Source organism: Meles meles, chromosome 6 (genome assembly GCF_922984935.1).
Source record: "Meles meles chromosome 6, mMelMel3.1 paternal haplotype, whole genome shotgun sequence".
In the NCBI taxonomy this organism is placed as follows: domain Eukaryota; kingdom Metazoa; phylum Chordata; class Mammalia; order Carnivora; family Mustelidae; genus Meles; species Meles meles.
In genome coordinates, this window is record NC_060071.1 from 103,309,944 (window position 1) to 103,327,815 (window position 17,872).

The 17,872-nt window shown below is 40.3% G+C and overlaps 1 pseudogene; it reads right to left on the bottom strand.

Moving 5' to 3' along the window:
• Positions 1-7,489: 7,489 nt before the first annotated feature.
• On the bottom strand, positions 7,490-9,188 carry LOC123943654 (annotated as a pseudogene).
• Between the last annotated feature and the right edge of the window lie 8,684 nt (positions 9,189-17,872).

Genomic DNA, 17,872 nt, shown 5'->3' on the forward strand with positions numbered 1-17,872 from the left:
CACTGAGACACTTCTCACTTAAAACTGGCACCGATTTATATGAGTTAAGAAGCATCTTTAACGCCTTGGCAGCGAGGGTGGTCATTGAAGAGAAGTATGTCACAACACAGGAAATATCTTGAAATCAATGATCAGATATCACTGAGCCCAAAAACCATCTGACACACTTTGAGAGGGAGTTCCTTTCTGGCTGATTCTTCCCTTGGATCCTATTTGGCTTCCATGTTCTTAGAGACCACCCTTTTAGATGGGAGTGGGTTTTCCCATCTCCTCTTTTCCTTGACACCCCCCAACTGCAATCTCTGGCTGCCAGGAGGAAAAAGAAGTCTTCTTAAAATGAAATAAACAAGCAACCCCCCACCTATTTGCACAAAGATGAAACACTCACATTACTGCAGCTTAGGTCCGCATTCTCCCTGTCATCCATCCTTGCTAGGCGGGGCTGGGCCTTTCCTTTCACGTGATCAGTTTCCCTTAGAGCATTTTAACAAAAAAGGGCAGAGGGGAAGAAGTTTTCCCTCCACAGCCCTTGTCTACAGTGTCCTCCATGCTGCAATGGCTGCAGCTTAAAAAATTTGAGTCCTAACACCTTCCCTTTTGTTCTGCTTCACTAAGAAAGTTAATTTTTGTCATCAAGAATATTAGGAGGACATCCCGAGTGTGGCTGGCCTCTGGAGCTCTTCCCGCCTTAGCCTCCGTGAGCCAGCGTCACCTCCGCCGCTCGGAAGCCCCTCTGTGTCCAGCTGTGGGTGTTCTGAGAGGCAAGTCCTGAAAGGATACAAAAAGAGGCAGCACCAGGATGGAGCTCCCCAGGTATTATTTTGTGCAGGCCCTGGATTTCTGACCTGGTGCTGAGAGTGGGGTGACTTGTGCTCCTTCTTGGTCCTTCCAACGTATTTATGCAGCTCTGTCCCCAAGGGTGGGGTCTGTTTATTTCAAGAAGTTCTCTTTGCGTCTTGGCCACAGTGATGTTCCACAGTCCTGCCCATTCTGTGCTGACATGGGGCTAGATGCTTTTTAGGTCCTGTCAAATGGCTGACAGGATTTCTAATGTTGTTGAAACGTCTATGTTTTAAGCAGCTTCTACGAATATCTTCGTGGGAGTTTGTAAGAAGCAGGACTGGAGATTATTACCCTGATACAGCAATAACCTGGACATTGAAGGCTAGGAGATTTGATTAATTAGGGAAATGGAGGAGAGACTGAGCCGAGTATGGGTCCTGAGGCAGGAATGGGGTACGGTACAACTGTTGGAAGCTTTCTGTACTTAGGATACTGTATCCTGGTGAGAGGGGATGGACTGAAAGGAAAGTGAGTGGATACCAAAGAGATATCTGGTTTACTCTGGAATTCTGCCAGGGTTGGCTTTGGTCTTAATCCTCCAGGACATTAGCTGGGCAATAGAGCCTAAAGAAGATATCCTTTTCACACCAGCCTGGCGATCCTTTGAGAGGGCCAAAGCCAAAGGCCAGGGTTCAGGGAAACAGGTCTCTACCAGAATTTCTCCAAATCCTTTAAAAGAATTAAATTTTATTTTATGGTGGTGAGAACGTTTAACGTGAGATTTATTCTCTTGGAAAATTTTTAAATGTACAACACAATATCGTTAACCGTAAGTACAACATTGTATAGCAGATCTCTAGAACTCATTCATGTAGCTTAACTGAAACTTTATGTTCCCCATTCCTCCTTCCCCCAGTCTCTGACAACCACCATTCTACTCCTTGACTGTGTATATTTTATTTTATTATTTATTTATTTTTAAGATTTTATTTACTTATTTGACACAGAGAGAGAGAGAGAGCACAAGCAAGGGGAGTGGCTGGCAGAGGAAGAGGGAGAAGCAGACTCCCCGCTGAGCAGAAAGCCTGATGTGGGGCTCGATCCCAGGACGCTGGGATCATGACCTGAGCTGAAGGTCGACTCTTAACCAACTGAGCCACCCAGGCGCCTGACTGCATGTATTTTAGCACTCACATTGTTCAGTACACATTATTCATAATAGCCAAGATATGGAAACAACCTGAATGTCCATCTATAGATAAATGGATAAAGAAACTATGGTATATACATACAACGGAATAGTCTTCAGCCTTAAAAAAAGAAGTGAATTCTGTAACATGAAACAACATGGATGAACCATGGGAGCATTAGGCTGAGTGAAATGTGCCAACCGCAGAAGAGAGAACATTACATGATTCCACTTATAGGAGGCATCTAAAATAGTCAAATACTTGGAGACAAACCATTTTAATCGATTCTAGGAAAAGAAGACTTGTGTCCCTCTGATCCCATACCAGTGTCTGGCTCCAGTGGATGACGCCTTCATGCCATGTGTTTTGCTCACAAGACCAGAGGGAGCTGAGAAGTTTGACCAATATCAAGAGTTAAAGGAATGTGCACGGGTAGTTGTGGCTGGTTTGGTCACGTGTACAAGGAACAGCATATAGGAAATAGTGGTTCCTATTGAAATAATGCTAAAAAAGGTCCCTGTCCTCCAAGAATTTATTCACATAAAGTATTTGTCTAAAGAAACATAAAACTTGAAAACTCTTTTAATCTATTCTTGAGGATCCACAAAACACATGTAATTTTAAAACTGGAGCTGTCATTTGTTATTCCACACCCCAAGTCAAACAGCTTTGCATGCAAAGGGAGGAAGCTAAGCAGCCCCCGGGGATATGTGTGGATTAGTGCTTCTTTCCTATTTGGAAAGTAGAGCAGAATGGTTAGGAGTGAAGCCCCCAGAACCGCAATGTGGGGTTTCCAATTCCAATTCTGTCACTTAACAACTGTGTGACCTTGGGCAAATTACACTGACTTTTTTGCTTTAGTTTCCTCATTTTAAAATTGGAGGACAACAATAATGCCAACCTCATTGGGATGTTGTGTAGATTAAGTGAGTTAATAAAGGGGAAGTGTTTGGAATAGTGCTTGGTACATTGTGAGTACAGTAACAATTACTATTATCACTTGCCCTAAGAAACATCAGTGTGAATGATACGGGATGAAAATCTTGTAAAGGTATTCAAGGCCAAATCCTTCACGAACTTCTTCCCCTTCCCCATCCACATTGTAAACATTATATTTCGTGATATACTGACCGTTCTGCATTGCTGGGATCCCGACGAGATGCTATATTAGGCATGTCACTTACTTTTTCACTTAATCCTTACAATCAGCCTATCGTGTAGGTACTATTATCTCCAGTTTATGACAAAGTCTTATTGAGGTTAATTACCTTCTCTAAGCTCATATCGAATGTGGTTGATGTGGGTAGGGAACCTGGTTTTTATGACTCCATGTTTTAAGAGTCCATGTTGACACAGAGTTTCAGATTTTCAGATCAGCAAGACCTGAAGAATGATTTAAAAAAATTTTTTTTTTCATATTGAGCGAATGTTTTTATCAACTTGAAAAGTAAACAGCATATAAATAAATACCGGACAAGGGCAACTTTGTTATAGAATAACAGCAAGTTCCAAATGAGCCTTAAAATGACAATTGGACCAAAATACAAACTAAACAACAATGATCACATAATCCAGTTTCAAAACTGTATACACACTCAAACATTTTGTTTTGTTTTGTTTTTACATTTTATTTAAATTCTAGTTACTTCACATACAGTGTAATATTGGTTTCAGGAGTAGAATTTAGGGGCGCCTGGGTGGCTCAGTGGGTTAAACCTCTGCCTTCGGCTCAGGTCATGATATCAGGGTCCTGGGATCGAGTTCTGCATTGGGTTCTCTGCTGAGTGGGGAGCCTGCTTCCCCCTCTCTCTCTGCCTGCCACCTCTCTCCTTGTGATCTCTCTCTCTCTGTGTCAAATAAATAAGATCTTTTAAAAAAAAAAAGGAGTAGAATTTAGTGATTCATCACTTACATATAACACCCAGTGTCCTCCCTAATGCCCATCACCCATTTAGCCCAATTCCCACCCATCTCCCCTTCAGCAACCTTCAGTTTGTTCTCTATAGTTAAGAGTCTCTTGGGGCACATGGTGGCTCAGTTGGTTAAGCATCCAAATCTTGATTTTGGTTCAGGTCATGATATCAGAGTTGTGAGACTGAGCCCCTGCATGGGGCTCCATGCTCAGCAGTCTGCTCGAGATTCTCTCTCTCCTTCTCCCTCTGCCCCTTGCCCCTGTGCATGTGTTCTCTTTCTAAAATAATAAATAAATCTTTAAAAAAGAGTCTTATGGTTTGCTTCCCTCTCTCTTTTTCCCTTCCCATATGTTCATCTTTTTTTGTTTCTTAAATTCCACATATGAATGCAATCATATAGTATATGTCTTTCTCGGACTTATTTTGCACAACATAATACACTTTAGCTTTATCTGTGCCATTGTGAATGGCAAGATTTCATTCTTTTTAATGTCTGAGCAATATTCCATGTATATAAATGCCACATCTTCTTTATCCATGCATCAGTCAATGGAAATTTGGGCTCTTTCCTTATTTTGGCTATTGTTGATAATATTGCTATAAACATTGGGATGCATACACCCCTCTGAATCTGTATTTTTGTATCCTTTTGGTAAATACCCAATAGTGCAATTGCTGGGTCATAGGGTAGTTCCATTTTTAACTTTTTGAGGAAACTCCATACAGTTTTCCAGAGTGGTTGCACCACTTTGCATTCCCACCAACAGTGTAAGAGGGCTCTCCCTTCCCTTCATCTTCATCCACATCTGTTGTTTCTTGTGTTGTTAATTTATGTTAATTTTAGACATTTTAGACATTCTGACAGGTATGTGGTGGGATCTCATGGTGGTTTTGATTTGTATTTCCCTGATGCTGAGTGATGTTGAGCATCTTTCATGTATTTGTTAGCCATTTGTATATCTTCTTTGGAAAAATATCTATTCATATGTTCTGCTCATTTCTTAACTGGATTGTTTGGGTTTTGGGTGTTGAGTTCAATAAGTTCTTTATAGATTTTGGATACTAACACTTTCAGCAGATATGTCATTTGTCAATATCTTCTCTCATTCCGAAGGCTGCCTTTTAGTTTCATTGATGGTTTCCCACACTGCACAGAAACTTTTTATCTTGATGAAGTCCCAATAGTTCATTTTTGTTTTTCTTTCTCTTGCCACTGGAGACATATCTTGTAGGAAGTTGCTGTGGCTAGTGTCCAAGAGGTTACTGCCTGTGTTCTCCTCCAGGATTTTGATGGTTTCCTATCTCACATTTAGGTCTTTCATCCATTTTTGTGTATGTTGATAGAAAGTGGCCCAATTTTATTCTTCTGTATATTGCTGTCCAATTTCCCCAACACCATTGTTGAAGAGACTATCTTTTTTCCATTGGATATTCTTTCCTGCTTTGTCAAAGATTAATTAGCCATATAGTTGTGGGTCCATTTCTGTGTTTTCTATTCTGTTCCATTGAGCAGTGTGTCTGTTTTTGTGTTAGTACCATAATGTTGTGATGATTATAGCTTTGTAGTATAATTGGAAGTCCAGAATTGTGATAACTTAGTTTTGCTTTTCTTTTTCAGGATTGCTTTGGCTATTCAGGATCTTTTGTGGTTCCATACAAATTTTAGGATTGTTTGTTCTAGCTCTGTGAAAATGCTGGTGGCATTTTGATAAGGACTGCATTAAATGTGTAGATTACTTTGGGTAGTATAGACATTTTAACAGTGTTCTTCCAATTCATGAGCATGGAACATTTTTCCATTTCTTTGTGTCCTCTTCCATTTCTTTCATGTGTTCTATATTTTTCAGAGTACAGATCTTTTACCTCTTCAGTTGGGTTTATTCCTAGCATCTTTTGGGTTTTGGTGCAATTGCAAATGGGATTGATTCCTTGATTTTTTTTTTTTTTGGCTGCTTCATTATTGGTGTATGGAAATACAACATATTTCTGTACATTGATTTTATATCTTATGACTTTGTTGAACTCATGTATTATTTCTAACGATTTTTGGTGGAGTCTTCTGGTTTTTCTACATAGAATATCATGTCATCTGCAAATACTGAAAATTTGACTTCTTCCTTGCTGATTTGGATGCCTTTTATTTCTTTTTGTTGTCTGATTGCTGAGGCTAAAGACATCCAGTACTATGTTAAACAATAATGGTGAGAGTTGACATGCCTGTCTTGTTCTTGACCATGGAGGAGAAGTTCTTAGGTTTTCCCCATTGAAGATATTAACTGTGGGTCTTTCATACACAGTTTTTATGATGTTGCATGCTCAAACATCTTAAATTGAAAAAGACATTAATCAACAAAATAAGATATCCCAAACACCAAAGGAAAAAAACTAAACTGAAGGCAAGTGGCAACCTGATGGCATAAATGCATCCATAAACAATGTTATTGTTAGTAATCTCCAGGAGAGAAACTTTCAAGAGTTTGCAGTTCAGATTCCAAATATTTTTGGGTAAAGTAACCCAGACTGATTCTTGAGTGTAGTGTAATTCTTTTCTTTTCTTCTTTTTTAAAGATTTTATTTATTTGGCAGAGAGAGAGAGAGAGAGAGCACACAGCACGGGTGTAGCAGGCAGAGGGAGAGGGAGAAGCAGGCTCACTGAGCAGAGAGCCCAATGTGGGATTTGATCCCAGGACCCTGGGATCATGATCTGAGCTGAAGGCAGATGCTCAATGACTGAGCCACCCAGGCATCCCAAGTGTAGTGTAATTCTGATTAAGATATCTGGGCATCCCTTCAAATAATATCATGAGATAAGTAAACAGAAAATCTTGTCTCCTTCTTGCCTTTCAACATACCAAGAACAAACCATATTCACGAACATAGGACTCTTTCTAGTGACTCAGAAGACAAAGGAACTGATTGGTATTTAAGGTGGTGTGGTACTTCTATTTCCTTTATATATGTTTTGGCTCAGTCAAAAAACCTACAATTAATGAAATAAAGAATTCCTCATGTTACATGCTGGAGGCCATATACCATAAATAGTGAATCTATAAATGTGACTTTCAAAATCTAGAGTTATCTGTTAGCAATGCACTTTATCAAGAGGCTTTCTAAAATGTCTAAAGTGCTAACCATGACTTAGACATGAATGATATGTATTAAGTCCAGAATACTGATAAAAATCAACCAGCATGTCACTCACTCAACTCTAATTATTTTATTTTTTTGAGGTGGTGAGGAAAGAGAGCACAAGTAGAGGGAGGGGCAGAGGGAGGGAGAGAGAATCCTGGGCAGGCTCCATGCTCAGAACGGGAGCCTAACACGGAACTCGATCCCAGGACCCTATGATCATGACCTGAGGGGATATCAAGAGTCAGATGCTTAACCCACTGAGCCAACCAGATGCCCCCAGTTCTCATTTTAAATAGGCCCTGTGAGAACAGAAACTCTGAATAGTATATACTGAAATCAGTGTTTTCTAATCAGTACCTGTACTGCATTAATTCCCTTCAGTTAGAGGCACATAAATAGAAAAAAGTCTTACCAGTCTATACAAGGAGATAGTGTTTAGAAATGACAATGAAGTGCTTGCACCTTCATTGTTCAAAACTTCACAAAGGTGCAAACAACGTACACTTTCCGGGCTCCCATGGGCAGGTCAGTACTATTATGTCCGGTCTTCTAGATGCACCAACACCTCCGCCTGTGCTTTCTGCAAATCTGACGGCGTGGCAGCTCTCGCGATGCCTGTCACAGCCTACAGCTCTGCGCGCCTGGTGGGGACTTGCGGAAGGGGTGCGGTCGGCGTGTTTGGAGGCGGAGGCTTGTTAGAGTTGCTGCCGCTTTCCTGTGCATAACGGAGCCGCCTGTATTCTAAACCTGGGCCCCTGATATCAAAGTAAGAGACTGTCGGCACACAGTCCCGATGCCTAGAATATTCTATTTTGGGAGCACTGGGCAGCACCATTCCTTACATTCTCTGTATTTACACTGGATCTGGATTATTATGGCGGCCACTTAGAGATAGGGTCTTTGGTCCTAAATTATCATCTTCCTCCCTACTTAGCTTGCGGGCTTCCTCCTTTTTGGAGGCAAAGATGGTACATTTTCGTAATTTAATAATGCAGGTCTCTGAGCTGAGTTGTTGATATTCTGGGTATTTGACACGCTACTGGATGTCAGACGACCTCTCCTGAGCCCCGAGGCCCTCGGCATAGATCACCCACTTACACTTTTACCACCAGCTGGTTAACAGAAGACACATCTCAGCTTGTCACCGTCCGCATCCAATATGTTGTTCTGCTGACTTGGTCTCTTTCAAGTTGCTTCACTTTCTCTTTTTCCATTAACTGCTTTTGAACAGGGGTCAGTCCTCCTAAGACAAATTTGCTTCCTTCGGGTTCAAGAAGAATCTGAGGGTCTCTGTCCTCCACACGACTTGGTTCTTCTTTGGGTGTGCTGCTCTCAGCCCTAGAAATCCTCACCTCCGATGGGATGTGCCCGCTTGGGCGGCTTTCCCCGCTCTTCTTGTGCTCCTGTAGTGTTGACAAAGGTATGTATTCGCTCCTTGGATCTTTAAAAAAAATTTCTTTTTATCAGCTATGTTGATGTTTAAACTGTGAGAAGAAAATTCCTTGTTCAGTTTTGAGTAGCTTAGAGGCAGTGATATCTTGTGTTCATTTCTTAGAAAAGATGTATTAGGTAAAGTTGGCTCTGGCCCCAGGTTCAACTGAGCTGTGGAAGCTCTGTCCTTTTTCGAGCTCCCTCATTTGTGAGCACCTAGTATTCTGAGACATAACGTCAATACAGAAGAGAATATTCCCCTTCACTGTGTATTCTCTATAAGAGATAGAAATGGAGCCTCCTTGCTTCCTGTTATTTCCAAAATACTTGCTTTTGTTAAACAACAACAACAACAAAAACACATCCCAGTAAAGAAAGTCACAGATCTAAACAGCCCTCATTCACTTAAATCACTGCATTGGTATAACTGTCACTTTCCTTTGCGCATTTGGCTGCCAGCACCCATCCCCACTTTTCTGGAAACAGCCCTTAGGTTGGATGCTGTGGTTTGGGTTCTATGTCACGAGGTCCTGCCCTCTATCAGCTAGGAGTCAGACAGAGAACCCAAGCAAAAATCACATCTGTCTTTTTGGGATCAGATCTTGAGCAGAGAGAAAAAGATGGGAAATACTAGGAGCATTTAGCAGGCTTTGTGTGGCCCAGAGAAGGCCAATTGCTCATCAGTTCCTGCTCCTTGATACCCAGAGCTGTTCTGGTCCTCATCTTTCTGAGCTATCATTCTAATAACTTCTCTCTGTGCCTTTATGTCACCCAGAGTCAAATTCCCTTTTTTTTTTTTTTGGGGAACCAGGCTCTTCCCTGGTGTCCCTCCTGCGGGAGCCTCCCCAGTTTGGCCCCGCCCACATCCTGAACTCACCTGGCACTGCTCTCCCTCTCACCACAGGTCAGCTGCAGGGCATCACTGTCTAGCTCCCCAAACACACGGAGCTTGTTCCCACCTCAAGGCCCTCTGCCATCACTCATGGCTCTGCTGCCCAAATGCCACCTTCTCAAAGAGGCAATTGCTGACACACCAGAACTTTCTATCGCATTAGTCCATTCCATTTCTGGTTAGTATTTTAAATTATGCTCAGTTTCATTTATGTAATTATTTATTATTTGCATTTCCCGATTAGAATATCAGATCTAAGAAGGTGGAGACCTTCTCTATTTTGTTCACTGGTATCTCTAGTGTTTTCCCGTATTTAGCGCTTAATTGGTGCTCAGTGAATATGTATTGCACGAGTAAGTATGTTGTCCGCGGTATGTGGAGGGATCATGGTGTCCTATAATCAAGTTAATCAAGAGTGTGGGCTCTGGAGTTAGGCTGCATTCAAGTCTTTGCTCTACCACTTTCCTGCTGTGTGACCTTAGGCAAGTTACTTAAGCTCTCTATGCTTTAATTTTATCATTTCTAAAATGCTAATAATTAAAATGTGTAAGTAAGATGAAGATTAAGTAAGAGTTTTGTACATTGCATGGAAAACAACGAGGTTCAGTATATGACTACCAATATTATTAGAGTATTTCTCAATTTTAGGAAGCCTTTGTCAGAGATTGTAAAATGAACCATGGACTTCATATTAGCTCTTTTGGAGAAAATCAAAACCAAATACAACATTAAATGCACACAACTCTAAAAAACCTAAGTTACAATATCATACATTTTTCTCCACAAATACATGCTGTTTGCTTTTTCAGAATGATAGTCACACCTGGGGTTGGAAATGCCTGTAGAGTACGGCCGTTGGCAGTTACGTATAATGTTAATGGTAACTGCTGGTGATGAGCTGGACCTTGGTATCATCTTTGTGATGCTGCAGAATCATTTAAACACATGTCAGAGAATATTGTGGGTTATGTGGGGTTTTGTTAGTTTGTTTGCATTTCCCTTTTGGCTACATTGTGTTGCTGCTGCTGCTAACTGAATTATAAGTAAAGAGCTTTTCTGGGAAGTAGCTGGAAGCTTTTGACAGATTTGGACATCTGAGTGATAGTTTTTTTTTTAAATATTTTATTTATTTGACAGAGAGAAATCACAACCAGGCAGAGAGGCAGGCAGAGAGAGAGGAGGAAGCAGGCTCCCCGAGGACCAGAGAGCCCGATGTGGGGCTTGATCCCAGGACCCTGGGATCATGACCTGAGCCGAAGGCAGAGGCTTTAACCCACTGAGCCATCCAGGTGCCCCTGAGTAATAGTTTTTAACGCAGCAATTGCTCCCAACAATTGAAAATCTTGTAATCTGTTCTCAAAATTTTGGCAATTTTTATTGCTTACAGTCACCGCATACAGTGTATGGTTATTAATTTTGTACATTTTTTTCTATATTGCTTTCTAGTGGAATTTTCTAAGAGACCTGTGAACTGATCACTGTGATGTGAATTTAAGTTTTCCAGCTGTCTGAAATTGATGTAACACTGCAGGCTAGCTCTACTAGAAATAAAATTTTAAAATATAAAAATAAATAAATAAATTTACCACCTACCAGTGCAAATGACTTCCCCGAAGTAACAGACCAGTGAACTGATCCAGCCCCATGTCTTATTAATTTCTCAAATGCACCAGCAGTGCAAACTGAGTCTATGCCATCCTCGCATTCTCTTCCTCTGCCTTCTCAAGCCCGGTTGGCCATGAGAATCATGTGGGCAATTTATTATTTTTTTAAAGGGTTTATTTATTTATTTGAGAGACAGAGATCACAAGCAGGCAGAGAGAGAGAGAGTGAGAGGAAAGCAAGCTCCCCGCTGAGCAGAGAGCCTGACGCGGGGCTTGATCCCAAGACCCCGAGATCATGACCTGAGCTGAAGGCAGAGGCCTTAACCCACTGAGCCACCCAGGCACCCCCATGTGGGCAATTTAAAAAAAGTCCCACGTTCTCAGGTCGGATCCCAAGCCAATTAACTGAGTAGCCTGGTATCACTATTTCTAAAGCTCTCCAGGTGATCTCCCCATGCAGTTGGAGGCTGAGAGGCACCTGCCGTACCAGTGGCTCGTGAGTTTCTTTTGACGCAAGTGAAAGTTGTCTTCATTGCAGAGATGTTAAGGTTTGAAAAAACAAACAAACAAAAACACAAACCACAACAAAACCTTTGCATTGGAGAAAGAAGAAAATAGGGTATTATTTTGCTATTAATAACCTAGCCTAGCCCCAGATATCTTCAGACCACGAAAAATATCATATTGGTTCAGACCCATTTTGTGGAATAACGGACATTCCTTTGTCCTTAAAATCACCTTTGATAGTTCCTTCTATCAAGAAGGTGTTTCAGGGATTATGTTTCCTTAGCTACTGCCAAAGACCTGACAAGAGGCTTAAGGTGAAGCCTGACACCTGAGACCTCTAAAGAGAAAGAAAGCACATGTGGGATGCATCTGACGCTCCTTTTCAATGAGTCTGCATCTGTATCTCGTTCTTTCTTGTCCCCTGGGAGTCCCTGATTTGGCAGCTTAAATGCTCCAGAAATGGTATTCCGTGCTTCATCTGATCCAGTGGGATCCTCTCTCTACCCCTTCCCAGGGTGTGGAGAACAGATCTCGGATTCTCTTAACATCGAGGAAACGTCCCTTCCACTTGGACGGTAGACAAACAGCTTACACACAGTATGTGTATTGCAGGAGGTAAGTGCACTACGTTTCAATACTTGAAATCTTGAAGACATGGAATTTAATAGTGGTGTGGAGTTCTGGCTGATCCTCATAAGTCTCTAAGATTGATTTCTTTCTGATAGATATGTATGATTTTTTTCCTGCAGGTCTATCAGTTCTGAGCAAGCCCATCACTACACCTAAGTGTTAAATTTTGCATATTTGCAAAGTTATTGTATTGCCAACAATGAAACCAACCTCATGAGAAGCTACAATTAACCTTCACCTGCTCATCCTTCTCAGCCTGCCAACGGGTAAGACTGGAGACTTACTTCTTCACATCTGACAGCCACACTGCCCACCAGGCAATTGGGAAAAATTGAGTCGAGTGTTCTTTTCACAGATCCTATGTGGGAATCAGCATTAAAGAAGGAAACATTAGGATCCTCATTTACTTGAGACAACTTGCTCATTATAAACTCATTAACTACTAGGTTGAAAATACAGTCCAGAAACAGAGTGCAGAGTAGTTCATATTCAATACCTTAATCTTTCCTTAAAAGTAGTTTGTTAAATGATGGCATGACAAAAAAAAACAATACAGACAATAAATCTATGATACTAGAAGTATGTTTAGACAGGATAAAGAGGGGCCCAGCTAATTAAAGAAGGAAACAGATAAGCATGATATATAGAGATAACAAAGGAGGGATTTAAATGTAAAATATAAGTTGGAGAGGAGTTTTAGAAAATTGATAAGCCTATTGCATAAAGTCATTTACAGTGATTCAGGCCTCTTTGAGAAAGATCAGATGAATATTTGTAATCTCTCCTGGTTTATTAAAGTTTTAAATATTTTACATTACCACCTTAATATCTGGAACATAGATTTGATTAAGAATATAATTTTGCTTTCCAAATAGGTAACCACTTTTCAAATATTTTTCAACATTTTTTAATAAGCTTCATTTCCCCCTTTGTGATTTTCTGTTCAATATCTACTGAAATCTCTATTTCAGAGTTGTGGTTGATTTAGTAATAGTATGCCATTTTGATTATTGTGACTTTAAAAGAGATTTCAACATATCTTATGAATCAAGTTACTGCTTTTGCTCAGAATGTTCTTGCCTACAGTCTTCCATTAATTTAACAAAAGAATTTAACACTTTGTCAAGTTCCATAGATAGGCATTGTCTCCCGAGAAGATGATTTTATGACTCATTATTGACACTCATTTGGGATCTTGGTAATTAAAAAAAGAGGGGATTTGATGGTGGCATCATGAACAGACTACACACAAATGAATAATCCCTAACACTTCGTATCACTCATCAAGGGTCGGGTCCTGTTCAGAATATTTTACACATATGATTTGATCTAACCCTCAAAACCATTCTATTGTTACCTCTACTTCAGAGTGTGGAAAACGTGGGTGAGTTTTTATCCCATGCACTTAGGCACACAGCGGGCAAAACCTGGAGCCAGGACCAGAATTCAGACAGTTACTGCCAGATGCTGCCCTCAGTCACTACACTTTAGTCCTCTCGGGGTTGTCTGATAATGCAGAGTGTAGGTTACTTAATAATGAATACTTACATTTAACCTGTCTTTCATCTCTATTGCACAAAGTGCTTTTATATGCATGATCTCATGTCGTGTCCCTTTCTTTGTGTGGAACATATAGAAATGCATGGTTGAACATACTGTCCTTACTAAGGATTTTAGCCAGGGTGGAAAACCACTGTTTTATATCCCCATGAAGTTTCTCCCATCATGGTCGTTTCTTTAGCTTTATGCTTTCCTTTATTATACATGTTACAAATTGTGGCTATGCCTCAAAAGATGGTTTGCAAGTTGTTAACAGGTAATTAAAATTTAATATCCAGCCATCCTCATTAGTGGAGTTGTAATTTGTTATATTTATTATTAGGGAATTTTAGAAAAAAATATGGAGGAGAAAAAAGGCAAGAACAATGAACCAAAATATTAATTCTTTCAGATTTCATGGTGAATGTTTATTTTTCCCTGGAAGGAGAAGGAAGAAAGATGTGAGCAAGATTCATAACCACTGGGGGTTTGTAAGAGCTATTTTTAATTGTTTCCTTAACAGGAGAAAGGTGTTCTATTCTCTCCACCACTCTGAACTTCAGGAAAGGGACAAGGTAAAGGCCATGTTAGAGAGGCTCAGAACAAAATGGAGAGGCAGTTTTCACCAGAAGAGGAAGCAAATCAAAGCCCTTCCACCAACCCAGGGAATATGGGAAGGGAAGGAAAAAGTAGGGTTAGGAGATCTGCTCCTAGGTCCCTGACACCCTTCCTCGGCTTTAGGCTTTATCTCAGGGGACAGCTTGGAGAAAATAGGAACAGACTTGGGTGTAGTTGGAGGGAGACTGTAAGAAGTGTTGTGGTCATGTCCAACATGGTTCCTCACCCTTTCATATCTAATTCTGTACCTGAAGCTTTTCTTCACATAGTTGTAGCAGAGTGGTGGAAATAATACATCTAAAAGCTAGACTGATTTTTCTGTGCATTGAATTAGATGCCTCCACTGTTAATTCTTTTTCAGTGCCTCCAATTCTGTATGTATCCAGAATTCTGGTTCTTTGGATAAAGACAAGACCGAAGAAGTCTCAGTTACCTGTGATAGGTTATGTCAGACTCAGGTTCCCCTAAATGCCAGTGTCAAGTGGAAGTAGCTGGCCCATACATTTGAATATATATGCAGGTATCTTTAGCATGTTACTATAAATTAGAAGGTAGTGTGATCTGAGAACTTCTTTAATAACTATAGTTCCTTTGATTCATGATAAAAATCTTGATTCAACAGAAAGTCTTCCTTTCTTATCAGTGAGTTGAAGAGATAAGTAAAAGATTAATGCACACATTAGAATTAGAAAAAAAGGACCTCACTTACAAAAAATAGGATGATATCTTGCAAATCAGTCCATCCATCATTCCTATGAGGCAATGCCAGGAATCATAAGTTCCATTAACCTCAGTGCCATGAGAAGAGTAGAAAGTGGCTAATGTGTTGCCTTAGGTAGAGAACAGAAGGGAAGAAAACCACCAGAGCAGATCCATGGAGGAGGAAGAAGGAAGTGTCAGGGTACCAGGTGAGGAAACAGAGATGTGGGAAACCTGGTGTACACAGATCAAGGACAGCTGCCAGCCTCCTAGTGTGCTGCTCTGAGGTCATAACCTGGATCAGGTACTTGCAGGGGATGTTTTCCTTAAACACACACACACACACACACACACACACACACACACACCCCAGTTCACTTTAAAAGGGTAATGACAAGAGTGCCTGGGTAGCTCAGTCAGTTGAGCATTGAACTCTTGGTTTTGGCTCAGGTCATGATCTTGTAGTATGAGATTAAGCCCCAAGTCAGGTTCCATGCTCAGCAGGCAGTCTGCTTGAGGATTCTCTTTCCCTCCCTCTCTGCCCCTCTACCTGCTTGTGTGTGCTCTCCCTCTCTAAAATAAATAAACAATTTTTTTTTTATTTTCCAAAGCATAATGGATTCTCTCCCTAGAAGCCCAAGATGGCAGAGAAGTATAAGATTTTAGTTTTGTCTGGTCCCAGGAATTCAGTTAGATAGCTATTAAATTATTCTGAACACCTGCAAACTCAACCAGAGATTAAGAAAAGAATAGTTGCAACTCTACAAATAGAAAAACTACGACATTCTGCAAGGTAGGAGGTGGGGAGAAGTGAATCTGAGGTGATATATGAGAAGCTAAAACGCTGAAGGAGGGAGCCTTTGTTAGTCAGCTACCGGAAAGTGATATTATAGCAGAGTGCAAAATTGGAACTTTTAGAAGTCTGCTCCAGTGGGGGGTGTCCCTGCCTGAGAGACACTCAGGTGGTGAAGTGGGGAGGAACACTAGGTAGGACAATGTGGTCTCAGGCTCCCTGGGGTCATAGGAAGACTAGGGCTCCCAGTCATTTGAGTGGAGAAGCCGGCTGCCGTCAGTGATCCCAGAAGTGGGCTCTCAGCTCAGGGTAGCCATAAACCACGAACCACAGCTCAGTTGGGCAACTGCTCTCAGAGCAGGGGCCCAGCAAGAGTAGAACTGATTGAAAGTGAGGGGGTGGAAAGTCATTTCTCAGGCAATGAACATCAAAAGAAAGCTGGAGTGGCAATCCTTATATCGGGCAAATTAGATTTTAAACCAAAGACTGTAATAAAAGATGAGGAAGGACACTATATCATAATTAAAGGGTGTATCCAACAAGAAGATCTAACTATTATAAATATTTATGCTCTAACTTGGGATCAGCCAATTATATAAACCAATTAATAACAAAATTAAAGAAACTCTTTGGTAATACTACAATAATAGTGGGGACTTTAACACTCCACTCACTATAATGGACAGAATCTAAGTAGAAGATCAATAAGGAAATAAGGGCTTTGAATGACATACTCACAGATGGACTTAACAGATATATTCAGAGCATTCTGTCCTAAAGCAACAGAATACACATTCTTCTTGAGTGCACATGGAACATTGTCCAGAATAGATCATATCTTGGGTCTCAACTAGTAACCAATTAGGTTTCAACTAGTAGCAAAAGATTGGGATCATTCCCTGAATGTTTTCAGACCACAATGCTTTGAAACTAGAACTCAATCACAAGAGGAAATTTGTAAAGAACCCAAATATATGGAGGCTAAAGAACATCCTACTAAAGAATGAATGGGTCAACCAGGAAATTAAAGAAGAATTGAAAAAATTCATGGAAACAAATGATAATGAAAACACAACAGTTCAAAATCTGTGGGACACAGCAAAAGCAGTCCTGAGAGGAAAATATATAGTGATACAAGCCTTTCTCAAGAAATAAGAAAGTTCTCAAATATACAACCTAACTCTAGACCTAAAGGAGCTGGAGAAAGAACAACAAAGAAAGCCTAAACCCAGCAGGAGAAGAGAAATAATAAAGATCAGAGTAGAAATCAATGAAATAGAAACCAAAAAAACAATAGAACAAATCAATGAAACTAGGTACTTATCCTTTGAAAGATTTAATAAGATTGATAACCCCCTGGCCAGACTTATCAAAAAGAAAAGAGAAAGGACCCAAATAAATAAAATCATGAATGAAAGAGGAGAGATCACAACCAACACCAAAGAAATACAGACAATTATAAGAACATATTATGAGCAACTATATGCCAGCAAATTTGACAATCTGGATGAAATGGATGCATTCCTAGAGACCTATAAACTAACAAAACTGAACCAGAAAGAAATAGAAAACCTGAACAGACCCATAACCAGCAAGGAAATGGAAGCAGTAATCAAAAATCTCCCAACAAACTGAAGTCCAGGGCCAGATGGCTTTCCAGGGAAATTCTACCAAACATTTAAAGAAGAACTAATACTTATTCTTCTGAAGCTGTTTCAGAAAATAGAAATGGAGGGAAACTTCCAAGCTCTTTCTATGAGGCCAGCATTACCTTGATTCCAAAACCAGAAAGACCCCACCAAAAAGGAGAATTATAGACCAATATTCCTGATGAACAGAGATGCCAAAATTCTCATGAAGATACTAGCCAATAGGATCCAACAGTACATTAGAAGGATTATTCATCACAACCAAGTGGGATTTATTCCTGGACTGCAAGTTTGGTCCAACATCTGCAAATCAATCAATGTGATAAACTTCATTAATAAAAAAAAGACAGAACTACATGATCCTCTCAATAGATGCAGAAAAAGCTTTTGATGAAGTACAACATTCTTTCTTGATTAAAACTCTTTACAATGTAGAGATAGAGGGAACATACCTCAATATCATAAAAGCCACATATGAAAAGCCCACAGTGA